We start from the raw sequence: 16,243 nt of genomic DNA, 5'->3' as shown, positions 1-16,243 counted from the left end.
AACATAGCCTCAACCTGCGGCGGCCTGTTGCATACCTTACCAGTCTGCGCTCCAGCTTGCTTCTGGGGCTCCAGGCATCCTGACATCACACTCAGCCAATAAGTGGCTGTTGTGGGACTGCACACTGATTGGCTAAGCAGGACGTCAGGATGCCAGGAACCCTAGAAGCAAGCTGGAGCGCAGACTGGTAAAGTATTCACGGGTTAAGGGGGATGGCGTTTACATACTTGCAGATGGATGAAAATTCCGCTGCAAATCCTATTACGATGTAATCCTATTCAAACTGACAGTACTTACATACTCACATACAGTACTTACATCTTAAATCCACTGCGATTCCGTTATGTGTGAGACTGGCCTAAAGGTTATATCTTATTGTAAAGCCTGAACTTTTAGGTAAACTATTTGGTATTTGGTTTTTTAGCCTTTCAGAGTTTGGTAACAACAAACTGGCTGAGGAGAAGGTAATGCCTTGGCTTGACATTTCTTTAAGATAAGTTAGGGTGTCAAGACAAGGCAGTTTTTTTTCCTTTTTAATTAATATTTCATGCTCTGATAATCTTATACCATGTGCATAAATCACAATCAGGAAAAATATTCATTATCTCATTTATATTCTTTAATTAGGAGGAAACCTCTGGTTGTACTTTTCCAGAATCAACACATGATTAAGAGAGAAAAAAATTGCTTTTTACAGCAAAATTTATTTTTTTTCTCACTAGGTTTTGGTTACTGAGGTGTAATGAGACAGAATAACTAAAAGGTAGGGGCTATGGGTACTCATCAGGCACTGTGAAGAAGAACAATAGAAGACACTGAGGTCAATGACCTGCCTCTGTTACGCGGAAGGAAGCCAACTGACACCAATTGTTTCCATGAGTTTCTTAGAAGAATATCATAGCCCATTTATTCTAGAAAGCAAAATGAGTCCATATATTTTGCGCCTCTAGATTTACTTTGCAATGGCAGACTAGATTTACGCTGCTAAAAAAATTATATGCGCGGGGAAATTGAAACAAAAATACAATTTGTTTTTATTTGGGGGGGCTTCGTTTTTACGCTGTTTGTCCTATGGTAAAATTGGCATGTTATATATGTTCCTCAAGTCGGTACGATTAAAACTATATGCAACCTGCATAACTTTTATATTATTTGATGGCTTTAAAAAAAATAAAACCTTTTAAAGAAAATAAATTTTCCTTAAAATTGCTCTATTACCATGCTTATAACGCTTTTATCCTTGCGTCTATAAGGCTGTGTGAGGTGTCATTTTTTGCGCAATGATCTGTACTTTCTATTGGTATCTTGACTGCAACTTTTTGATAGCTTTTATTACAATTTTTCTGGATTTGATGCGATCAAAAATGCGGAATTTTGCACTTTGGCAGGCTTTTTGCGGTTACACCGTTTAAGGTGCAAGATCAGGAATGGGATAATTTAATTGTTCGGGTGATTATGCACGTGGCGATACCAAATATGTTTATTTATAAAATGGGAAAAGGGGGGGGGGTGATTCTGACTTTTATTAGCAAAGGAGATTTTTTATTAATAAAAACACTTAAAAAAAACTTATACAGTAATTAGAAGTCCCCCTGTAGGACCTCTAATATAACTACACTGATCTCTCATAGAGATCAGTGTAGTATACTTAATACAGCACCGATCTACTAGATTGGTGCTCTATTGGTCTGGTCTGCTGCAGCTCAGATCAAAAGAATACCGAGCCGGAATTAGCCTTATTCTGACGCTTAGTCCCAGGCCGGTAAGATGAAAGTACCCCCCCTCCACGATCGCATTGCTGGGGGTATTCCCCCACTATACAACAGGGTAAGAGCCATAGAAGACTTACAAAAGTTTGAAAGCGGTGATCAGCCGCAGTCCCAGGCTGCAGATTGCAGTCGAGATTGCAACTGTTCAGAGCAGGGTCGCGATGCGGCCACCCTCTGAACCCCCCTAGTGACAAGAGCTGTGCGGGCTGTGGCTGCTGGAGAGGATCATGGCAGGGGGACACTGAGGGACACAGGGCACTGGAGGGACACTGAGCATCCCTCTGCCATCATCCTCTCCAGCAGCCACAGCCCGCACAGCTCTGGGAGTCGGGTCGTGACATCACCATTTTATCCCAGAAGTGAAGCCTTGATGCAGTAGTAAGTGCAGGGAAAAAGCACTTTATAAGCATTTCCCGTAATATGTGTATATTGGGGATTTGTATAACTTTTGGGGGGCAATACAATATTTTCACTGGACTTTAAGGAATTAAAGTAGAATCATTTAACCTGCAGTCAGGCTGTGCTCACACATTTCAGTACTGTTGCGGTACTGCCATGGTACTGCATTATTATTTTAATGAAAATGCTGTAGTACCGCAACAGTACTGCAATGAAACTGCAATATGTGTGATCACAGCCTCAGACTCATGCTGCCACATCAACAATTTAAATATGTTACTACAATTTGAGTAATTTGACTTTTTTTTGCAGGGTGATACTGTGACACACAGGTTTTGCATATGTTATAGTAAACTGGGATAGTGACTTTCATTACTTCGTTTATAACTCAGTGTCCTCTGTACAACTCTGATTGACGCCATATGCCCGAAGGCAATGAAAAGATTAATAGCTCCATTGAAGAATATCTGCTGATAGTGACTATTAAAAATCTTACGAGAAGCTATTGGCAAAGCAGAATTATATACTGAGATTGTTTTGTTTTATAGCTTTATTGTATTTTTTTTATATATGACATAGAATTTAAAGCTATTTTAATAAACCTTTTTGTGATTTTACCGTGGAGGAAGGATTATACCAGCATATTATGGAATTAAATAGGTAAATGACTTCCATGATATCACCAACTGTTTGAAAAAGAAGAATTATTTTATCTCCTTAGTTTTCCATTTTAAAATGTTGAAGTTTTAATGTGCCTATTTTAATTTTCTTAAAAAACATTTACAGATTGGAGGCCTGTTGGTGATTATACACCAAGATGGCATCTATATCAAGTATATAAACCATCAGTATTAAAGGGGTCATTCAGTGTCAGAAAAACATTAGTATAATAATCCAAAACCATGATCGGGGCACACTTGTAAGGGCTTGGTGTTTGCAGGACTTCAAAGGACCATCACCCACATAGGAAGAGACCAGTTTCATAAATACAGTATATATAATATATACATATAGGGGGACATTTACGAAGTGTTCGCCCGAGGCGTACGCCAGGGAGAAGGTGCAGATTCGCCCCTTCTCCCTGGCGTACGCCTCCCGTACGCCCCGCTTGCCCGATGGGCGGGCTGGGGGAGCTTGGGGGGCATGACAAGGCGGGGAGGAGATGTGCGAGCAGGCGTAAATTATGATCCAAATCTACACCCGGGCACCCGGTCAGCCGGATTCACTAGGAGGCTTGCGCCTCTTAGTGAATCCTGCCGGTGAAAAGGGGCGGGGCCTAATATAAGACAACAGTCTTCATAAATCCTTCCCATAAAGTGAAGTATAGTCCTAAACTAAACTATGTATTTGCCTTGTCTATTCACTCATATAGTGGTTAGTCCCCTCTGTATCCATATAGTAGTTAGCCCCCCTGTGCCTCTATATAGTAGTCAGGCCCCTTGGCTTGCATATAGTAGTTAGACCTCACTGTGCAGGTAGCCCTCCAGTAGGCAGTATCCCCATATAGCTATTTCCCCCATAAGTGGTGTGCCTGGTATGTAAGCATTCCCTATAAGTAACCCCACCCAGCAGCAAAGCAGGTAATGTAGGTAATCCCACCTAGTAATCACCCACGTAGTCATCTCCCTTGGTAGTTAGCCCCTTACATAGGCATTACCCATTGTAGTCTCCTCCCATCATATAGGTATCTCTCCTGGTAGTTAACCCCTCTCCCTCCCATGTAGACATTTCCCTTGTCCACTTATGTAGGCATCTCCCTGTAAATTAACCACTGACTTTCAGGTACCACCTGCTGGTAAAGCCTATCATAACCAGACCTTACCAGAAGACCAGTCACAGCAGACCTTGAGGCCCAGCATAGATTAAGTCTTAGGTGTGCCAAACCAGCCACTGTGTACCAATGACAGCTGTCAAAACTGTTTAGATGCTACAATCACTATAGATTATGGTCTTTACTTCACTCAAAATAGACACGCTGAACTTTCCACGCCACTGTCTCCTACCCCGAAATGTTGCATACTGTATGACATTAAATTGGACATCAATATCCAGTGACATTTTAGTGGTGGTTGGCTTTAGGTTTTTAAAAAACATTTTAAACTTTTTGTGTAACATATTTTAGTCTCCCTAGGGACCATTGCAATGCTGATATGCACCGCTATTACACTGCATGCAATTGACTGTTCAGCAATATGCTAGTGATGGCAGCCATGTAAATTCCTAGTAAATTCTGCCATGACAAGGCATCGGCTAATCACAATCATGTTGTAGCTTTTGCAGTGCCTTCAAGCAGCTCACTGTCATGTGTGGAGTATGATCAGATTCCAAATCTCCAACATACATCCTTAATACCACCAATAGAGATTAAAGAAGTTCTGTACCAGAAAATATCGATGGCCCAATACATTATGTATTATAGTTACACAATTCCTCAGTGTAAACTGCATTGTTAACACTGTTGCTGTACTACAGTTATAGTAACAGTATTAATCCAACCAAGGACAACATCCACATGAAGTAACATAGTAACATACTGTAGTTATTAAGGTTGAAAGAAGACAAGAGCCCGTCAGGTTCAACCTAGGGAAACCCTACTGTGTTGATCCAGGGGGAGGCAAATGACAATTGCCCCATCACAGGGAGAAAATTCCTTCCCGACTCCAATGGCGATCAGAATAATCCCTGGATCAGCGTCCTATCACATGAAATCTAGTGCCCATAACTTGTAATATTATATTGTTCAAGAAAAGCTTTCAGGCCTCCCTTGAACTTATTTAATGAATCGGCCATGACAACATCATGAGGCAGAGAGTCCCACAGTCTTACCGCTCTTGTGAATTTCTCAGAAAACAAACAAGCAACTTTCTATGAAATTGGACCTAGCGTATGTGTGTCTATTACAGGAAAGCTAGATTTTGAGCACCAGTGGGCACAGGGAATGATGCGAGTACATTGCTGCAGAATATGATGGTGCTAAATTAACAAAACAAATTAAACCAAAAGATCTATAAAGGTGAATATTCACTGTAAGCGTTCTTATGTTATAGACATAAGTTTGCCCTACCAAAACAACCAATTTCAGCATGCATGAAAAGGTCCCTTAAATGCCGACAGATCATAGATTAGTGCTAATAGGAAATGAGAGAGCATTCTAACAACCTCATGCTAACATTTTTACTTTATAGTCATTATTTACAGCAGGATTGCAGATAGAAATTTCAATATTTGTCTAATGGCCATAAGTTTTGGTTATTAAAACCTGCCAAAGATTATTCATAACCTAAATGTGTGCAGTCAGTGTATAAAGTGCAGTAATGAGAGAAAAGGGAGCGATTAATTTATATCTTAATATTCCGTTTTATAATTGCAGTTAATTTAGTGTGAAGTTTTACCACAGACTCCTGTGGCTAAAGATATAATGCTTATCGGCCCAGCCATTACACAAGGCTAATTTGTCATGAGCATAAATGGTTGCAAGTATCAAAGGTTATCTCAAGAATTAGTTGTATATCCAATGGAAGTTTTAGGTAGGTTACCTAGAAGGTGTAAAAGCTCATACTCTATTTTAATTTTCTATACAATGATTTATGTTTGTGGAAACAACACCACAAGTCATATATAAAAGACTATGCATGGTCTCTAACCTCCCACTGTCCTATTCAGGGGTGGGGAAAGGCAGTCAGTAATTTAATTTCCCATTGCTGGGTATTTCAAGCAAATCCCTAAAATTTCTCCACCTTTCCTCTTTCTCAGGATGGCCCCTTACTGCTCTGACTTCACATCTAGGCCCCAGTTTGGCCTGTATCATTCCTGAGTTTGTCATTTTCTAAGGGGGCCTTCACACAGAGATTTATCTGACAGATTTGTGAAGCCAAAGCCAGGAATGGATTTGAGAAGAGGAGAAATCTCAATCTTTCCTTTATGACCTGTTCTCTGTTTATAGTCTGTTCCTGGCTTTGGCTTAAAAAATATATCAGATAAAACTCTCTGTGTAAAGGTGCCCTTAGTCATCCCTATTCATATGATTGGTGTATTTTATAGGGTCGCATATACCTAAATTGTTTGCTGAATTTAAAACATACTATATAATGTTCACATTAATGTTCATAGAGGAGCCATGGTAGCTTAGACATATTGCTTTCAAGTGGCTATGACCTAATTCTGACTGGTTTCATTGACATAATTCAGTCTGTCAGGTTTCTATTTCTAGACTTTTGATATCTTTGTAGACTATGCCCTTCCTTTTGACTGGCATACAAGTACTCCTGAATGGCATACAAGCACTCCTGACTTGCATACAAGTACAGCAGTCTAAATAAAGCCCCAATCCCATGCCCCACCCTGGATTGACAGAGAGGCACACATCACTCAGTAAATCCAGTGAATTTCTTTTTTGGGGGGGAGGGGGGAGTGAGGATGAGTCAGGGAATACACAATAATGTGATAAAAGTATGGTATGTGAATAATGCTTTGCCAAATAGGTAAATAAGTGATAAATGTTTAAAGGGGTACTCCAGCATAAAGCTTTTTCCCAGTAATGGAAACACATTACAACAAGTTATGTTGTAATATGCTTCAATCACCTATCTGCCCCCCTTGACTATCTTTTCTCCCTTCAATCCCCCACCAGGAAGTAAAGTAAACTCATTTCTGTGGCAGCCATTTTGTGACAATGACATCATCAAGAGGGAGGCGGCTCTAAGCCCTGTTAGGCCAGCCTCTCTTTGTCAGATGACTCAGGTATCTCAGCTTTGATTGGCTGAGCAAGCTGTAAGCAATCTAACAGTTTTACAGAGCCAGTTAGACATCACAGGAGACAAAGTGCATCATGGGAAAGCCCAAACCAGGAAGCTGTGCCTATGTAGATGATGTCATTGTCACAAAATGGCTTCCACAGAACAGCCTGGGGTCAACAGTCATTAGATAAGAATGAGTTTACTTCACTTCCTGGTGGGGGGTTGAGGGGGAAAAAGATAGTGAAGGGGGGCAGATACGTGATTGAAGCATATTACAAAGTTATATAACTTTGTAATGTGTTTCAATTACTGGGAAAAAAGCTTTTCACTGGAGTACCCCTTTAAGCAATGCATGGCTGCATAAGTATGTGGAAAATCAATAAAAGAAAAGTTAAAAGTAAAAAAAAAATCCATTGAATCTGAAGCTGAGGCATAGCTGTCATAGATATGTATACTGCCTCAGAGCTGGCACCTTATGCTGGAAAAACAAGAAGACAGTTGCGACGGAGAATAGGTGACCACATTGGAGACATCAGACATTGTTGGGAAAAACCCCTAGTGAGACATGTTTGGGAACATTATAATGGGGACCCCAGATCATTGCCATTGCCATAAGGGAAACTGGCTTTGTTTCTTAGCCAGATGTGGAACCCAGAACAAGGCTGCAATAAAAAAGGTCCTACCACGCTGTCTATACTGGTAAGCTGATTGCGCTAGTGTTTAAGCTAGTTTAGCTACTCCCCGTACACAGAACAAGGCTATTGAGGAGAAGACATGTGACTGGGAGGACATATGAAGTGCATCGGAGAACTTTGGATCCACACCTGGATACAGAGCGGGTGAGGTGTGCTGAGAGCACTGAAGTTCCTCAGGAGTAAAAAGCATGGTACTGTTATTATGTTACTCATACAAACTCTGCAGAATCTGTAAACTATATTAAGAACATTTTCTCCTAAAGAATGAGCGCTAAATATATTGAGTGCACTGTTTAATGGCACTTTCATATAGATATACAAAACTGCTATATAAGCCAACTATTGATGTTTATATTCATGCTTACAAGTCACTGTTTTATCGATTCATCTTTAGGCTATGTTCACACAACGTAAGTTCCGTGGAAATCACGGCCGTTGTTACAATGGCAGTGATTCCCACAGAAGTTACGTAGTGCTGCTTTCTGAGGGAATCCTAGCCAGAGTGTATACACATAGGAGGACATTTATTAAGTCCGGCGTTTTTTTGCGTCAGGCTTAAAAATGTCCCCGCAGCTCCGACACTACGGAGATTTATGTAGAGGCGCATTGCCTCTACATAAATCCCGTGTGCACCAGCGCGTGCGCAAGGAAACCTACGCCAGCTCGAAGCTGGCGTAGGTTTCCTTATAATTTTTCTTTGCGAAAAATGATAAATGAAGCAGACCCTGAGTCCATGCCCCCCATTCTGCCCCCTCTACACCCCCTGCCCCACGGTGTAAATAGTGGCCGGAGAAAACCCTATGGAGCGAGCGGCTGTGGGAAGTTCTGATGCGGACTCGCACGGATGCGCCCGCATCAGAACTAAGCGGCGTTAAAGATCTGCAGTACCGGCCGGGATGATCTTTTCAGAGACCGGCTGGGTCATGGAACAGGCGGTCTCTTACAGTGTGTGAACATAGCCTTAAGAAATACTTTGATGAAAAATAGCCAAAGCTAATAAAACAAAATCAAAAGAGTAAAAAACAACAACAACCTAATCAACTCAAAAGCCATTACGTTTATGGAGCTTAGAAAGTAAAAGATTTTTAAAAATTTGCTGGCCGCATATGTAAGAGTGGGGGATTTTTACTAAACAAGATGCAATAATATGTGACTGGCTGTAGCTACCATTGTTATTGCATCTGTTTATCACCATTCTTATCATTGATGTAACTTTCCAAGTTTTTTTAAGCTCCTAGATGCTACCCTTTGTGCCATTTATGTCTCCACAGTTTACTTTTAGAGTTATTACACAACAATGCTTTATTGCCAGTAACATCAGACTTGACATCAAGAAAACCCCATGTAATGAAAGAATCAAAAGTTATTTCCTGTGCTTCACCTTTTCCCTTCAAACAAAATTGAATTTAGTGCAACTACTTATTTAAGCCTACAGATTTTTAAAGAAATTAACCTGGAACCAACATTTAATGCCTGAAGCCAGTTCAAGCAGTGTTAATGAAAAAGTGGGGTCCCATGGTAAGATGTTGGACGCTGTAGTCTCTTTTTTCCCGCACCATAATACTTTTTAATTGCAGTTAATGTGAAGTCCCATTTTAACAATGCGTGATGCTGGAGAAATTGACTTCAGTGCCTTGTTGCCCAGATGGACAACACCCTTATAACAAAATATTCCCTTGTCTCTGTGAGAAGATAATGAATGTGCATTACATATTCCAGTACATTATAGCATGAAAAGAAAGACCAAAAGTAGAAATTTGTTTATAGGATAAACAAGCACTTTTTGAAATAAATATGACAACCATAATATTTAAATATTTTTTTTTTTTAAATTGCATTATTAAAATAAAAAGTAAAGCATTAAATATAATTATTCACACTGGTTATTCCAATAGAACTTCTATTTTTTTTTTTTTTTTAATCTTGAATATTGTTACATCCGCTGCAGGAAAAGTCATCCTCTGCAAAATGTTATTCCTTCTGATTCTTTTCTGACTGCCATCAAAGAAAAGGGAAATTATTCAGATATTTTTCCCTGCCAAACATCTGCTTTCTTTCATAAAATCATGTCTTTTCACTGTGTCCAAAATAGACAATTGGGCCTGAAAGTTGTGACTCTGTTTCTTAGCAACCACGATGCCTAAACCTCAGCTTTGCTTGATGATATGGAAAAGGTCAATTAATGTTGTAGGCCTGTCTTCATAAATATGTTACAGCCGTACACACTTTTTTTTTTACTTTTGTAATACATTGCAATAAGTTGTGTTGGTCTATATATTGTATTTCCCATATTTTAATAAAAGCATAACTAAGACTAGAGGGGATGTCAAATGCACGAGTAAAGTATATTGAGAGGAAAAAAAGCAGCAAAGAAATCATCTGAATGCTGACTATCCTGCTGTGCCGCCCCAGGCTCTTACACATTTCCATTGAGTTATTTTATGATCAGGCCAGTATGTTATTGAAATATTATCTCTTTAGCCTTTCTCATTCTGGTAAGAAATGACAGTCTCAGAACAGTAATAGACACAGGGAACAAAATGTGAAGCTACGAATAAAACCTAGCCTGGTCAGAGAAGAGCGGCATAGCCTATTGGCAGTAACACTTGATTACTGTTTGTAGAATGTCGTGAACTTAATGGCATGTGTGAGTTACCCAGTTACTGATGAGGGCTGTAATCACCATGTTAATAGCATTAATGGAAGTCCACAGAGAACAAACACTTTGTATAACAACTCTATTAACACCATCTCTAGTTATAAGTGAGCTAAAGAAGTTATAATTAAAATGTTCATTAATTCCATAATCTCAACTATGTTATTTGTGTTGCTGTGTGATTGTTTCAATAGGGCAATCAAACCACCCAAACGCATATTAAACTAAAGCTAAATAAAAAAAAAAGTCAACTTTTTTTCTTTAAAAAGGGTTGTCCGATGGTCGGTCTTTTTTTCATATATTGTTGCTGATGCAAACAAAACAATAAACAGGTTATCCTAACATGTCCGTGTTCCCTCTGTGTCCTCCTCTGGAGTCGCCTGCTGAATACAGAGCCTCCACTTCTGAGATGAGCTCATCTCGGGAGTGACAGCCCGCTCAGCCAATCACTGGCCTCAGGGCTGTCCAGTTTCAGTCAGTGATTGGCTGAGCGGGCTGTCACTCAAGTATTCTGAACATTTTCTGCACAACACTTTCTGCTCTGTTCAGTAGTGTTCAACAAATAGTAGACCAACATCATTAACCTGGTGCTCGCCTCTTAGTAAATCCGGTGGACCTGATTCTGCTGCTGCAAAATTGTGGTTTAGGAGGAAAAAGCCAAATTTGGAGAACTTTGGAATGTTGTCCAATCTTCCTGGAGTCCATGCAGCACAGATGTTGCTGGTACAGGTGAGTAAATCTTGACCATGCTTCATCAGACACCAGGAATTAAGAGAGAGCTCGGGTTTGGACGAATCTGACTGTGCTCGAGATTCTCTAATGTCAAACAGTTCTCAGGAATAATTGCTATGCCAATAAATAATTTAAAGTAAAGTGCAATCTGATTTTTTTCCAGTTTATTACCATATTTTTATTTTATTTTATGTACAATTCTTTTTAAAAAGCCCAATATTTCTTTCAGTTTACTTTCTGTAAAGGATTCATATAAACTGGATACATTATGTTATTGTTTTAGTTTGGAATTTTTTTTCCAGTGCTTTTGCATTTAGACAAATAAAAGTCACAATGATTTTGCACTTTATTTGTTTTTTTAAACTTTTGAGCACTACAACATGTCACTATATTAACATAAATTACACATGGGATTCTATAATTAACAACAAAAAATATATATGACTAGAAAATGTACCCGGCGCTGCCCGGGTATAAAGTGTCAGTGTGTTAATTAGATTTGTTCTAAGGTGCCCAGGAGGCCAAGCTAAAGGTATTGTTTCATCTGAGTTAATCAGTGGAATTAGTGTATACCTGTAGTGCATAGTTGGAGAGGCTCTGTATACCCACAATGTATAGTTTTTAGGGGTCTTGCATATCTGTAGTGCATAGTTGGGGGGGCTGTATACCTATAGTGTATAGTTGAGGGAGGTCCTCTATACCTGCAGTGTACAGTTGGTGAAGGTCCTGTATACCTGTACTGTATAGTTTTGGGGTCCTGTATACCTGTAGTATATAGTTGGTGCTGTATACCTGTAATGTATAGTTGGTGGAGGTCTTGTATACCTGTAGTTTATAGTTTGAGGGTCCTGGATACCTGTAGTGTATAATTGGTGGAGGTCTTGTATACCTGTAGTATATAGTTCGGGGGTTCTGTATACCTGTAGTAAATAGTTTGTGGGTCCTGTATAACTATAGTATAGAGTTGGTGGAGGTCCTGTATACCTGTAGTGTATAGTTTGGGGTCCTATATACCTGTAGTATATAGCTGGTGGAGTTCCTGTATACCTGTAGTATATTTGGGGTCCTGTATACTTGTAGTATAGAGTTGGTGAAGGTGCTGTATACCTGTATTATAGAGTTGGTGTAGGTCCTGTATACCTGTAGTGTATGGTTTTGAGGTCCGGTATACCTGTAGTGTATAGTTTGGGGTCCTATATACCTGTAGTATATAGTTGGTGGAGTTCCTGTATACCTGTAGTGTATAGTTTTGGGGTCCTGTATACCTGTAGTGTATAGTTTGGGGTCCTGTATACCTGTAGTATATAGTTGGTGGAGGTCCTGTATACCTGAAGTATATAGTTGGTGGAGGTCCTGTATACCTGTAGTGTAAAGTTTGGGGCCCTGTATACCTGTAGTATATAGTTTTGTGGAGGTCCCGTGCACTTGTAGTGTATAGTTTTGGGGTCCTGTATACCTGTAGTGTCCTGTATACCTGCAGGGTTGTATTTACCCGTATGGCAGTGTTATTCAGTCACAGTGTGTCGGTATTGGTCATGTCTGGTATGGGGGTGTTATCCAGTCACAGTATGGCGGTATTGGTCAGGTCTGGTGTGGCGGTGTTATCCAGTCACGGTATGGTGGTATTGGTCAGGTCTGGTATAGCGGTGTTATCCAGTCACAGTATGGCAGTATTGGTCAGGTCTGATATGATGGTGTTATCCAGTCACAGTATGGTGGTATTGGTCAGGACTGGTGTGGCGGTGTTACCCAGTCACAGTTTGCCGGTATTGGTCAGGTCTGGTATGGCAGTGTTATCCAGTCACAGTATGGCGGTATTGATCAGGTCTGGTATGACAGTGTTATCCAGCACAGTATGGCGGTATTGGTCAGGTCTGGTATGGCGGTGTTATCCAGTCACAGTATGGCGGTATTGGTAAGGTCTGGTATGACAGTGTTATCCAGTCACAGTATGGCGGTATTGGTCAGGTCTGGTATGGTAGTGTTATCCAGTCACAGTATGGCGGTATTGGTCAGGTCTGGCGTGGCAGTGTTATCCAGTCACAGTATGGCGGTATTGGTCAGGTCTGGAGTGGCGGTGTTACCCAGTCACAGTATGGCGGTATTGGTCAGGTCTGGTATGGAGGTGTTATCTAGTCACAGTATGGCGGTATTGGTCAGGTCTGGTGTAGCAGTGTTACCCAGTCACAGTTTGGTATACCTGTTGTGCCCTGTATATACATGTACTGTATAGATGGAGTAGGGGGTCCTGTATATACATGTACTGTATAGATAGAGTAGGGGGTCCTGTATATACATGTACTGTATAGATGGAGTAGGGGGCCCTGTATATACATGTACTGTATAGTTGGAGTAGGGGGTCCTGTATATACATGTACTGTATAGATGGAGTAGGGGGTCCTGTATATACATGTACTGTATAGTTGGAGTAGGGGGTCCTGTATATACATGTACTGTATAGATGGAGTAGGGGGCCCTGTATATACATGTACTGTATAGATGGAGTAAGGGGTCCTGTATATACATGTACTGTATAGATGGAGTAGGGGGTCCTGTATATACATGTACTGTATAGATGTAGTAGGGGGTCCTGTATATACATGTACTGTATAGATGGAGTAGGGGGCCCTGTATATACATGTACTGAATAGATGGAGTAGGGGGTCCTGTATATACATGTACTGTATAGATGGAGTAGGGGGCCTTGTATATACATGTACTGTATAGATGGAGTAGGGGGCCCTGTATATACATGTACTGTATAGATGGAGTAGGGGCCCTGTATATACATGTACTGTATAGATGGAGTAGGGGGTCCTATATATACATGTACTGTATAGATGGAGTAGGAGGTCCTGTATATACATGTACTGTATAGATGGAGTAGGGGGTCCTGTATATACATGTACTGTATAGATGGAGTAGGGGGCCCTGTATATACATGTACTGTATAGATGGAGTAGGGGGTCCTGTATATACATGTACTGTATAGATGGAGTAGGGGGTCCTATATATACATGTACTGTATAGATGGAGTAGGAGGTCCTGTATATACATGTACTGTATAGATGGAGTAGGGGGTCCTGTATATACATGTACTGTATAGATGGAGTAGGGGGCCCTGTATATACATGTACTGTATAGATGGAGTAGGGGGTCCTGTATATACATGTACTGTATAGATGGAGTAGGGGGCCCTGTATATACATGTACTGTATAGATGGAGTAGGGGGTCCCGTATATACATGTACTGTATAGATGGAGTAGGGGGTCCTGTATATACATGTACTGTATAGATGGAGTAGGGGGTCCTGTATACATGTCCTGTATAGATGGAGTAGGGGGCCCTGTATATACATGTCCTGTATAGATGGAGTAGAGGGTCCTGTATATACATGTACTGTATAGATGGAGTAGGGGGCCCTGTATATACATGTACTGTATAGTTGGAGTAGGGGGTCTACCAGTTATTACTGTGGATGTTGTGAGGCAGCTTCCCTAGCAACCATTGCCCCCTGTGAAAATGAAAGCAGTAATCCTATTGGTTGCTAAGGCTCCAACTGCCGTGTCTGCTGCAGCTAATTATATCACCTGTGTTTGCAGTGAGGAGATTTTCCCATTCATCTCTATGGGGCGCCTCTCTTTCCCCTCCCCCTCCCCTCCTGTACATCTGGCGGGGACGGGACCTTCGCAATAACCTTCCCGGGCACCCAATGTATCTGTGTGCCAAATTTGGGGTCAAACGGTTCAGGCGTTTGGAAGTCTATAGAGGACAGACAGACAGACAGACAGACAGACAGAAAGACAGACAGACAGAAGGACAGACAGATAGACAGACAGACTTTGATTTTTATGATATAGATTCAGTGTAAGTTGTTTGTGGGATGATGTTGGCATCTGTAAGGTGTTTATGGCCCCATGAATACATTTGGGGTATACTGTGTGTCTAAAAGTTTTCAGGTTCAAATGTTGAAATAAGGATAAAAAAAGGCTATGGTTCAAGGATGTTCAAGCACTTTCTTTGGGAATGGCACATTCTTTCACGTTAGCTGGCCCCTAAACAGTTTATGGCCATGTACAGATGTGGTAATACAGTGGCGGTTCTGTGATACAGCCATGTCACAGAACGGTTGCTGTCTGAGATGTTCAACTGCAGTACCACATGGGTTAACATCACTTCTTTTTAATTGGAATACAGGCACATTTGGGTGTGCCCGCACTCAAATTAGCCATAGCAGATAATGTAAAGTACGGCCAGAGCCGCACATTGTCTCGTGCAGCGATTTATTCAATAAATCGTGGCTGCACAAAATAGACATATGAGTTTTGTGTGCGGCCACATGGAATCCCGGCTGGAATGTAAACAGTGTGTATATACTCTGGCCGAGATTCCATAGGGGTTAATGCAATCGGTCTCTGTGATTAAACAATGGCCATTGTTTAATAAAAAAAATATGTAGTGTCAACGAGGCTTACAACTGTTGCTGTTGGCATAATCTGGTCTACACAACAATGTAATTCTTTTAGGATTTTATTTTACATTGTTCATATTACTTGTAGTATTTTACTACTTTACTTAGCATACACAACTACTAATTCTATTCCTGCACTCTTTATTACATGGGTCAATGCTGAGGAGGAAGCGAACGCCAACTTGTCAGGTCAGCACTCGCTTGCTCCTCACTGTTAATACACAAGTGAGGGGCTGCAGGGAGGTGCGGGAGAACAATCTTTAGCCGCTGTGTTGACGTAATAGGGTATTAAAGCCTGCTCTTTATTGTACACATGTAAAAAATAGATATTCAGTAGGTGTCTCACTTTTGACAGATGGCAACCAATCACAGTTCAGCTTTTGTTTTCACAATGAGCTATAAATCAGACACATTTTTGTATCTGGGCCAATATATTGAATATTCTGTTTTCATTAAACATGATTAAAACAAATAACATTAAAATTACTTAAACTAATGGAAAGTGTTTTTCCAAAACAGGTAGAAAAAAAATACATGAAAAAATATGAACAATAAAGTACTGTTGCCCACTATGGGTTTTTATAATAGCCTGAGTTCTTTAAAGGGAACCAATCACAAGAAAATCATGTCTGAAGCCATGAATAAAGTGTAAGATAGCCAACCATATAAGTAATCGGTAACAGCATTACTCCTATGGCCTGAAAATGTGTACGTAAATTATATTTAAATAGGCATCAGGGTGGTCCTCAGCAATGAAGTAGTCACGCCTGGCGTGAAACATCCT

Source organism: Dendropsophus ebraccatus, chromosome 2, assembly GCF_027789765.1.
Source record: "Dendropsophus ebraccatus isolate aDenEbr1 chromosome 2, aDenEbr1.pat, whole genome shotgun sequence".
In the NCBI taxonomy this organism is placed as follows: domain Eukaryota; kingdom Metazoa; phylum Chordata; class Amphibia; order Anura; family Hylidae; genus Dendropsophus; species Dendropsophus ebraccatus.
This window is presented reverse-complemented; position numbering follows the sequence as displayed.